Raw genomic sequence first — 10,898 nt, 5'->3', positions numbered from 1 at the left:
CGTGACGAGCAATAAATCTACTATATCTTCGTTTTTTCGCTACATCTGAAGAAACGAAAGTAACGAACGCAGTTATTGTTTACAAGACCTTGTGTTTGTCTTGTTTGTTTACATGACATTTCTTATCCAACCAGGATAAAAAAAGCAAATAAAAAGACAGTTGCTTTAAAGTTTAACTTTGAATTGAAGATTCAAAATATCCAGTAAAATTATTAATATTTCTTACATATTCAGATGATTGTATTGTTCAAATAGATTTTTTTTATTCATTAATTTGCATTGTATTCATATTTTTCTTTTTCTTTTGCATATTATTGTCCTTGTTTTATCTTGAGTGTGTGTTATAATGCCCCAGGAAAAATTTATCGTGCATGATTTACGCGTACTTTTTTCATATACCTAATTGCCATTACTGATGGGTGTGATTTGAGGTTGGCAGCTCTGTAATCATAAACATCTCCTTCAACTGTAAGTGACAGTTGTAAGCTGTCTCAACAGGAAACGTTGGTTGCTAAAGGATCGACTGTGACTGCCAGGACTGTACCCTGGGGGGGGGGGGGGAGGGGGCGCCTCCCTTCCAGTATTTAATATAAAAAAAAAGGAGGGGTTGTCTGTAAAGTCGGTTCACGGACGATAATTTTACTTGATAACGTCATAAGAAAACATTGATGAAAAATAGCATACTTTTTAATTTTCAGATATTATGTAGGTACAGTTTTTGCAAATTTTATTTAAATAATTTGTTTAAATATAATCACGAACAATTAGTTCAAAAGCCCGCCTTAACCAGTTTGATATTATAGAAGATTTTCTCGCACGGTGGTTGGCCGGTTCTTGCACTCTCGGCTCAGGCGGAACGTGACAATTTTTCGTGCGTGCTGCCGGCGTTCGTCGATTTATAAGACGTTACCACGTCAAAAGAAACACAACCAAAGAAAAAATTTGAGAAAAAAGCAACTTAACTACATACGTTTACAGAGAAATTATTTTAGAAGAATTATTGTAATCCTTAGAGGGCTGCCTGCAAAGATGTGTTTCCTTATCATTATAGCCCGATATGGCCTGTACACAGAAACTACAGGAATTGTGTTTCCAAGTAGTCTATGCTTACAGCTGTATTTCCACGTGTACGTACTTTTGACTTTTTTTTTTTTTTTTAGCGAAATCATCAAATAACGGACTTAAGAACAAGGTGTGAAAGACAACTAAATAAAAACCAAAATGTGCCAATGTTCCGTTTTATTTTATCAAGAAAGAATAATTAGTTAAATTTCTATGCGTGAGCGTTGGAGTTTTTAATGTGAATTATTCCCTGAGATTTTGCCGAGACAGTCAATATTTGTTTTAAAGTTGAACTGTAAAGAAAGCTGGGCTTGCAGAGGTCAGGGCTGAACTATGGTCGGACCGCGCTCTGTCGGGCTGCGGGCGCACCGCGGCTGTGTGGACTCAAGGGCGCTGGGAACTGCTACTCTGGAGGGACCTTACCAAGGAGTCAGCCCCACCCCCTCCTCCGCACGAGAACATTTGAAAAATAAACTCTTTCAACGCCCAACCATGGAACTATAATTCCGACCACGCGTTTCGGAAACTTATCTTCAGAAATTTTGATATACTCACCCTCATAAATTGTATACAGGTTAGTTCTATAAATTCTAACAATCAGATTCCTGAGAAATAGCGTTATTATAATATGAGCCAGTAAAATCTTTGAAATATATTTTTTTAAATATACGAAATCAAAATAACTCAATTGAAATCGAAAGGTATTGGCTAGCATTTTAATTTACATGATGCTGTTAAGAATCATTTTCCTTTTTTTCCAATTTATGTCGATATTTTTCACAGAAAACTAAAGAATGAAGGAAAGAAACAAAGAAGAAGAAGGCTGCTGCGGGGCGCTATGGCCGCCAGTGCGACCACGTGATACTTCAGACCTAGGATCTGACGTCCAACTCTTCATCCAGTTCCATCCTTCTGTTTCCCGTAACCAATTTGCACGCATAATGCAGGATTTTTGCACCTCGCATGAAAGAGCCCAGTGTTTTCCCTGCGTCTGTGCAGGTTTTACCTGGGCTCAACTTATCTAGTTTTTAGTCTAGGATAGTCAGTGAGGGGAGTTAGTCATGGCGCCAATTGCTGCCATGGCTGGCCAATCCCCTCCTAGCACATGATGCATGCTTCCACTCCTGCATGGCTAACATCCTGCATGATTAGAGCGTATAGGCTTCGGCCTGAGACACACTTAAAGTCTTTCATTCCCAGACATCTCCTGCACACTAATAGCTTTAAGTTAGGTTAGGAAAAAATAAAAATCGTGACAGCGCTTCCGTCCGAACACAGAGCTAAGAAGATAAAGAGCCGCAACTCAATGCTATAACTAACAGGAAGCCTTGTTTTTACAGACGAGAGAGCCAAACTCCCGATCGTGCATCTTCGGTTTTTTTCTGTTCATTGTAAATAAATATGGCGGTGTTGATAAAAGGATACTAATGGTCAATTAGGTTAGGTTAGCTACATTATAAATACTTTAAAACATTGTGGACGGTTGATTTGGTTAGGATAGCTACATTAAAGATACGGAAAAAAAAAGCATGAACTTCGGGTTTTGGCTCTCTAGTCTGTGAAAAGAAGGCTTCCCATAACTAACGCTCTTAAGTTGCTTTGGAAATCAGAAAAAAAAAAGTGCGGTGTTCATAAGCAACCTAACAACCTAAAATGTCGTTAAATTTTCGTAAAGTAAATGTTGGCAACCTTGAATTTTTGTGGTCGTTCGTTGCTGGGAATATTCACCATAAATGTTTGAGATAATCTATTTTCCAATACGGAACAACCGAAACAAAGTTTTAAAATGCTTTATGTTTTGTTTCAAACATGAAAAAAAAAACTGCATAGCCACCAAGTACGAGTGTTGGAAATCATAACTTCAGTTTTAATTACAAAAAAAACATACACACGTGCACACGTCTGCGCATGCGCACATGGCAGTCAGTCATGTTTATATCATTGCTACCAAGATAATTCAACATTGTCAAAAATTATTCCAAAATATATTTTGAAATTATAATTAATACGCCACTCCGTTAATACATGGATTCTAAGCTTAGAATGTTGAAAAATTATTTTTTTTTATTTCAGTTATTTTTAAGACATTTCTATGCTTTCTTAAGTTAAAAAAACTTAATTTTTGTTGTTGGTATTCCTGAAGCGTACAGCTTGTTTTGTGGCCATATCCCGCCTGCACAGTTGCGCCTCTCTGAGTGGCTGGCTACTGGTCAGGTCTAGCAAGTTGGCGCTACTGCAGTTACAACATGCCTGCCAGACAGCTCACAATTAGTGCAATACTACGTTAAACTATTTAATTGAAATAGTTTGGGTGTTAACATCTTTACATTCTACATATTTTGTGTGGTTTGTTTAGTACCTCTAATAATTTCAATGAAATATTTTTTTTTCTACAGCGACAAAATTATTGATGTTGGTAGAACTTCATTCGATTAAAAATAATCCAGAGACTCGTTCTTCATTATTTGCAGTAAAACGACGTTCAGCCCCAACTTCAAAGACGTTTACCAGCCTTTGGATCATAAGTCTTATGAAGATTATTTTTGGACTTTTAGTATATATGAGCATACTAACCATATAATATTTTGATCTGATTTTCTTCCGAACAGCTTAACTACAGTCGTTAATACAAAGCAGGCTATAACAGTTGATGCAAATGTAAACAATCTTCCGCCATATTGGTATGTATAAATCATTTTAAAAATGACGGGATAAAAACCGTTTCACGTCTGACGGCTAATGCTCCAACTGAATCCTTTCCTCATCTCTGGTAATGTTTCCTCATCTCTAGAGACCTGCAAATTCGCGGATTCATTTCGTGATATGCTACAATCCAAATAATTATACCTTAGCGCTGCTTCTACCACTGGTTCAACGTTAATCTGGAGGACTGAGGGCCAATTAGAGATCCTCACTCATAGAAGTGTCGAATCACAGACCACCCAGTCGAGACGACTCACAAGTCAGCAGCCAATGAACAGTTGGCATTTGCCCGAGTGTGTAGAGTGTAGTAGAGTCTATCCTGGAGGTCATTGAACCCGCGAATTTTGCATGTCTCTACAGTCATCTCTGGTAATGTTGAACCGCTATGCCCTCGTGTGCGCGTGTTGTGTCGAGAGTAGCAGGGTTGAAAAGGGGGGGGGGGGGGGTGTCCTTGCAAGGCTTCCAGCAGCTTGGTGAGGGCTTCTGGAGGCAGCGGGCAGATACGCCCGGCATTACATGCAGACCACTCGCATACTCAAGTCCTGCAGCTTCTGTGCATGAGGCCGTAAAGGGAAGGAAAACACACTAATGATTACAGTCATGCATCTAAAAAAAATTGGTTCTCTGTAAAGTCGGTTTACGGACGATGGTTTAACGTGACGTCATACCAAAAAATTGATGAAATGATCGCATACTTTTATTAATAAAAATGGAATCATTTTTATTGAATTATTACTATTTTGTATGGATACAAAGAAGGAGTGAAATGAAATCTACAATTTAATTGATAAATGTACTTTTATTTGCACTCATCAATTCAAATATGTTTATTACTTTAACGAAGAGATTATTTTATACATGTTTGCTATTTAACTTCTTCCAATCTGCGTTATTCTGTTAAGGATAGGACGATGATAGGAAAAGTAGGAAACGAATGGGAGTGTTTCAAGTTTAATGTGCCTCGAAAAAGTCAAATCGATGGTGGTTCCAATCGAGTGGAAGAGAGATAGATGCGGCGCAAGCGTACAATGTGCGTAACGGGACACAGCGTAACGGGACAATGTGCTTTACGGGACGCTTTTTCGTGCGTGCAGCCGGCGTTCACCGATTTATTAGACGTTGTCACGTCAATAATCTCTCTGTAAAGTCATGTTTTGCTGAGTTGCTTCGATGTTCTCACTCTTGTGTTCGCGTGTGTTTTGTTGTGTTTGAAAGCCCGGGAAGGGAGTATGTCCCAGGCCTGCGAGTAGCGCACAAGTCTGCGGACAGGTGGTCACTGCAGACGTCGGGTCGGATGACAGCTCAGCCTCGCCGACACTAGTCACGCGTGCCGGCTGCTATCAGCGCCACTGTCTGTCGCCTGCAGAGGTGTACAAGTACCGAAGGTAAGCGTACCCGTATCAGTGGCGGATCCAGATGTTCACCTCGGAGGGGGCACTCTAGGATTTCAGAGCAGCCAGAGAAAAAATGTCTTAAAATTACTACATTTGTATTTTTGATCTACTCACCCTACACATAACTATAGACCTGAAAAATTCGCGGGTTCATTTCGTGTCATGCTAAAATTAAAATAATTATACCTTAGTGCTGCTTCTGTCATTGGTTCACTGTTAATCTGGAGGACTGAGGGCCAATTAGAGACCCTCACTCATAGAAGTGTCGAATCACAGACACTCAGTCGAGACGACTCACAAGTCAGCAGCTAATGAACAGTTGGCATTTGCCCGAGTGTGTAGAGGATTTTGGAGTCTATCCTGGAGGACACTGAACCCGCGAATTTTTCCGGTCTCTACACATAACATCCTACCACCTGATTTTATGATTCCAGAAGAAATTAATTATATTAAAATATTTTATTGGTTTCAGAAACAATCATTTTTTGTCGGCAATATTAATGTAGCAGACAACTGGTTTTTCGGGGGGGGGGGGGAGCTTGCCTCTGGTGGCCCCCCCCCCCCCCCTGGATCCGCCACTGACCCGTATGTATTCGTTACTATAACAATTAGTACTCGTTACTATCGTATCGTCACGTTGCTCGTTACTTCTGACACCGCATAACATGCTATGTTATGTTAGAGCAACGAATAAAGTCGTATTGCCTACGCGTACAGTATGACTTCGCGGCGTCGCAACATTTGTAATTTGTAGTAAACATAATTTATACATCACATACTAAAACTGCGTGAGGTGCATTTTTTCACTTTTCGGTATTTTGAACCAGACTTGTGTTTAAGTCATTCTAAATTAAATTTGATTTAATAGGTAAAGTTTTGAACTACTAGTGAACTGTTGTCGGAATCTACTAAATTTGCAATGGATTTACTATTTTGAAAATTTTAACCGTGAGCTCATGTTATATCACAATAACATCACAATCCAATATGCGTCGACTATAATGAGAAAGCAACAAATAGGTGTCGAAAATTATTTATTGACAATAAAATTCAAACAACATTCTAACGATAAATCCCATACTACGAAAAATGCGAGTAACGAAGTGCATTCGTGTGTAACGTTTCGTTACTCGGTTCTAGATGGCGCACCCGTTACTCAGTACCGAGTACATACGGTTTGCTGCAGCTCTACATCATAGCAGTCTTACAAAACACATTGAACCATTTTAAAACAAAATAAAATTTTAATAATGGGTCCATGTACGCGCATTAGAAGTTATATTTACTTGGCGTGGTAAAAAAAAAACCTTAATTTTGCATGCAAATAATTAATAGAAATAAAATAATAAAAGGACTGAACAGATATTATGAATACGGTTGGGAAAGTGTAAATACGATATAATTAAATAATTTTAATAAATACGCAGTATTCGACATTAATATAAACACGTGTATAATATTATTAATTAAGTAAAATAATCTATATCAATATTAATAACGAAAATAAATAAATCTATAATGCAGCTTCTAGCTGTTGAATGTCACACAAAACCTAAACAAATAAATTGTACATACGGGAACATAACCTCACTTTCATAAATAAACTAGATAAAGTTTATAAACACAATTTCAATCAATAATATTCGCAATAAGTAAATGTTTTTGATTTTATAGACCAGTATTAAATATCACTGAAGTATAGATATGATAAGCATATTAAATAAATATTATTTGTATGTAGCCTTTTTTTTCATCCTGTCAATTTTGTTGCATGGTCCGCGCGCATCGTATAAAATCACCCTCATCTTTCTTTTTATAACGCGCCTAAAGAAGTATAACTCAAAAACATGTGCGAACACTACTGTTAAATAAATGCTTTTTTATAAAGTTTACAAATGCCTGGAAAATTGTAACTAATCGTGTTTTACTGCTATTAGGGTCTATTCCAAATTATTGTGTCATCGCAGTAAAATTATTTTATCTCAAAACAAATGGTTTTAGTTCAAAGTAGTATAGTATTAGATTTTGGTATTAAAATGCTTACGTAACCTGGCGGATTTTTTGTCCCAAGTGGTGTTAAGTCAAGGATATGTATCTCGTGTATAAAGAGAACATGTACTACCTATGTATTATTGACAAGGCCCACAACATAATTATATGTTCCGTTGGCCGAAATAAAATAAAATGAAATGAAACAAAATCTAGATCTAATTTTTAGGTAACATCCTGCTAAGGGAATATGTGTGTGTTTAAAATACTATATTTTTTCTGTTTCGGTTCATTACTCCAGACGATCATTTGTTAAGTTTGCCCTTAACTACTTTCTGGTAATTGCTTGAAGCTCAAATGGTAGTCAAATATTTCGCGAAATAGAAGGTTCGCTAATAATAGCTAGTTAACTAAATACGTAGATTAGAGACCTTGAAGTTTTTCCATCCAGCTACGCGCAGACTGAAAGATTAAAATACTTCTTTCAGAGCAACAGCCAGCGCCCCCCCCCCCCCTCACCCTTAACTATACTCAATTTCCCCCCCCCCTATTTTTTTTCACAAGACGTCATGGGCGTTTCCAGACGCCAAATTACGCCAGAAGCCGGTTACACGAGCGGGGGGCCAGAAGCCTCCCCCTTCTGTGCCTAGCAGCTGCTGCGCTGCCAGTCGGCTGTTATTATTTAATTTGTCAGAAATAGGTTAAAAAAAATGTAGTTATCGATATTTAACAGCCCGAAATTCAGATTTTCTACTATACCTATATATTAACTTCTTTTTCTGCACTGATTACTGCAACGATCAACAGATACACAATCAAGTAAAAAAAAAAAAAAAAAAAGAAGTTTTTTTTATATAAGTATCAGTAAGAATTTTAACCTTCACCAAACAATAAACAGGCAACCACTACGTAACTATGTAGTACCATAGGTTCCCAATACTTTTTATATGTATTTCAACTTTTGATAACACATAGATTTAGATTTTTGCAGTGTAGGGCTTTTCAGAAATTATCATTACGCTGACTTAAAGAGAAGTTTTATACGTGTATATATAGCTAATCGAAGTTAATTTCTTCAATAAGTGGCTGTAGAAAAAATATAATTATGTTTTGAAGTTGCTGGGAACGTTAAAATCTACATAAAAGAGAGTGAGTGTATGTGTGTCGTAGCTCGCTTAGCGCGGAGTGGCGAGCCCTAGATCCGTGGAATAATTTTCCTGGATCCTCCAGTTCAGCTTTGCCGGCAAATCAACGAGTATTTTTCGAAATTAATCTTAGTATTTTAATTTTATTGATTTATTTTAGCGATTTTTTCGATTTTTAACCACGTTTTCCCGACAATCTCCATGGAAAAGGCTATTCCAGTTTTGGTGCCTCATTCGCTCAGGGATCTTAATCCAGTCTTTCCGAAATCATTTTGGCCATCGTACTGACACGGTATTGTTCGTTAAATAAATGCGAATTCGAAAGCCCTTAAGAACTGTTGAATCCAATATGGGGTATGTGTTTTTTTTTTTATTTCTACCCGGTGATCTTAGTTCTAACGATTTCCTGATAGTCTGCCATTGGCCCAGAGAGCTCCAGTTAAACTTCGAGCCAATAGCAGAACCAGCAGAATTGCTCGCATGTTTGAAGTTTAGCCCATCACGAAATGAATCCGCGAATTTTTCCGGTCTCTAGTTATAAAGGAAGGTTCTGGTGACACTCCAAGATGATCCTAGACAGTCCTGGTTCAAGGTGAGCAAACTTAGGATTAGCAATTTACGAATATTGACCAAAAAATGTATATTTGATTGGAAGGTAAGCCCACTAGCCCCTGCCTGGCCACACGGCTTCCGCGTCGCCATTGGTTGACGCGGCATAGCTTCCATGGGCAGTTACCCTCCCCCCGCGCATTCCATCACAGCTCCAACACTCCGTCTCGACGTTATGTAGGCCTTTACATCGACGTCTGTATTTCCTCTATGGCAACGTATGTATGTATTTCCCCTATGTCAACGTCTGTATAATCTCAACTCCATGTCGACGTCTATTGCCTCTACTTTAATGTCTCTATTGTCTCTATGTCGACGTCTGTTATGTCTCTATGTCGACGTTTGTATTACAACTCCATATCGACGTCTGTATTGCCCAAATGTGGAATGTTTGTATTGACCTTATGTCGGCGTCTGTATTTCTTCTATCATGATGTCTGTATTACCTGTATGTCGATGTATGTATTGCTTTTTTGTCGACGTCTTTATTGCCTCTAGGTAGCGGATACGTCTGCATTACTTCAACTTCATATTGACATCTGTAATACTCAGTGTCGACGTCTGTATTGCCTCTATAACGACGTATATAGCCTCTATGTTTAAGTCTGTATTGCCTCTATTTCGACGTCTCTATTGTCTATATGTAGAGACAGGAAAAATTCGTCAATTCATTTCGCGATAGGCTAAAATACAAATAGTTATACCTCAGTGCTGCCTCTGCTATTGGCTCACAACTCACCTGGATGACTCTGGGCCAAAGAGAAACACCCTACCAAAGCTGTATCGAATCACAGGCTGCTACGTTGGGACGTCTCACAAGACAGCAGCCAATGAGTAGGTGGCATTTGACCGTGTGTATGTAGAAATATGGAGTTCATCCTACAGGTCATTGAATCCGCGAATTTTTCCTGTCCCTGCCTATGTATATGTCGATGTAGGTATTGCTTCTATATCGAGTCGTTGCAGGCTGATGTCATTTTTAGTAGGTACTATTTATTCAATGACCTGGGATGTAGGTAATTATTGTGAAGCATATTGTGCGAACGCGGGAGACAAGGCCGTGACGCGAGCCACTCACCGGAGCAGCCTGGCGGCCCCACCCGGCCACTGACGTCACGCACGCATACCTTCTGGGATTAGAGCTGTCCGGCCTCGCAACTCACCCCCCCCCCTTCTCCCTTCCTCTTTCCACCCACTCGGCGCTGGGAGTTCTGCGGACTTTCAGAGGCCGCCGCGTGGAGTGGCGTGAATAAGCGCCGATGTTCTGGACGCTTCGAGCGTGGGATCGGCCCTGGATGACGCGACAAGTAACAACCACTCTAATAAGTTCCAGAAAGATGGCGAACGGGTATAAAAGCGGCGACGCCGGCCCTCCGCGGGAGTAGGTACCGAGAATGAAAATGAAGAGTGGCCAAGAGTACCAGGTACCAGGCTCCAGGTCACTAGGGACTCGAGTCGCGGGCTGGTGGGGGGGGGGGGGGTGGAGGTCGCAGTTCACATCCTGGCCACGTGCGCCGCCTCGCACCTGCCGGCCGGCCAATCACAATCTCCGGGCGAGTGCGGAACTAGGCTCGGCGGACTGCGACCCCCCCGTGCAACACGCCGCACGCCACCACTGCGTCACGTGCACTCAGTCACGGCGCGCTGACCCCCGCTAGGGGCAGAGGGAGGGGGGAGCGAGCTGGCCAGGGCAATACCTACTCTACACCCTCATTGTGTCATACCGCACGGCGGTTTCCTGCTCTTCCTCACACCACCAAGAATAACGCCGACAAAATTTTTCTTTTGATGAAAACACTTAAAAAAACACTTTCACGCATTTCCGTTGTTTAAATAATCATTATAAAAGAAACGTAATGCATAAATGAGTGTAAAGGCTCTAAAGTATTGTTCACAATCTGACCACTCTCAAATATTATGTTGTGAAGGTTCAGGCTACAGCGTTTCCTAATGTGCGCACAATTATTTTTGGTGTGATTTGTCGAGATTATTCCCA

Source organism: Bacillus rossius, chromosome 5 (assembly GCF_032445375.1).
Source record: "Bacillus rossius redtenbacheri isolate Brsri chromosome 5, Brsri_v3, whole genome shotgun sequence".
NCBI lineage: Eukaryota > Metazoa > Arthropoda > Insecta > Phasmatodea > Bacillidae > Bacillus > Bacillus rossius.
This window is presented reverse-complemented; position numbering follows the sequence as displayed.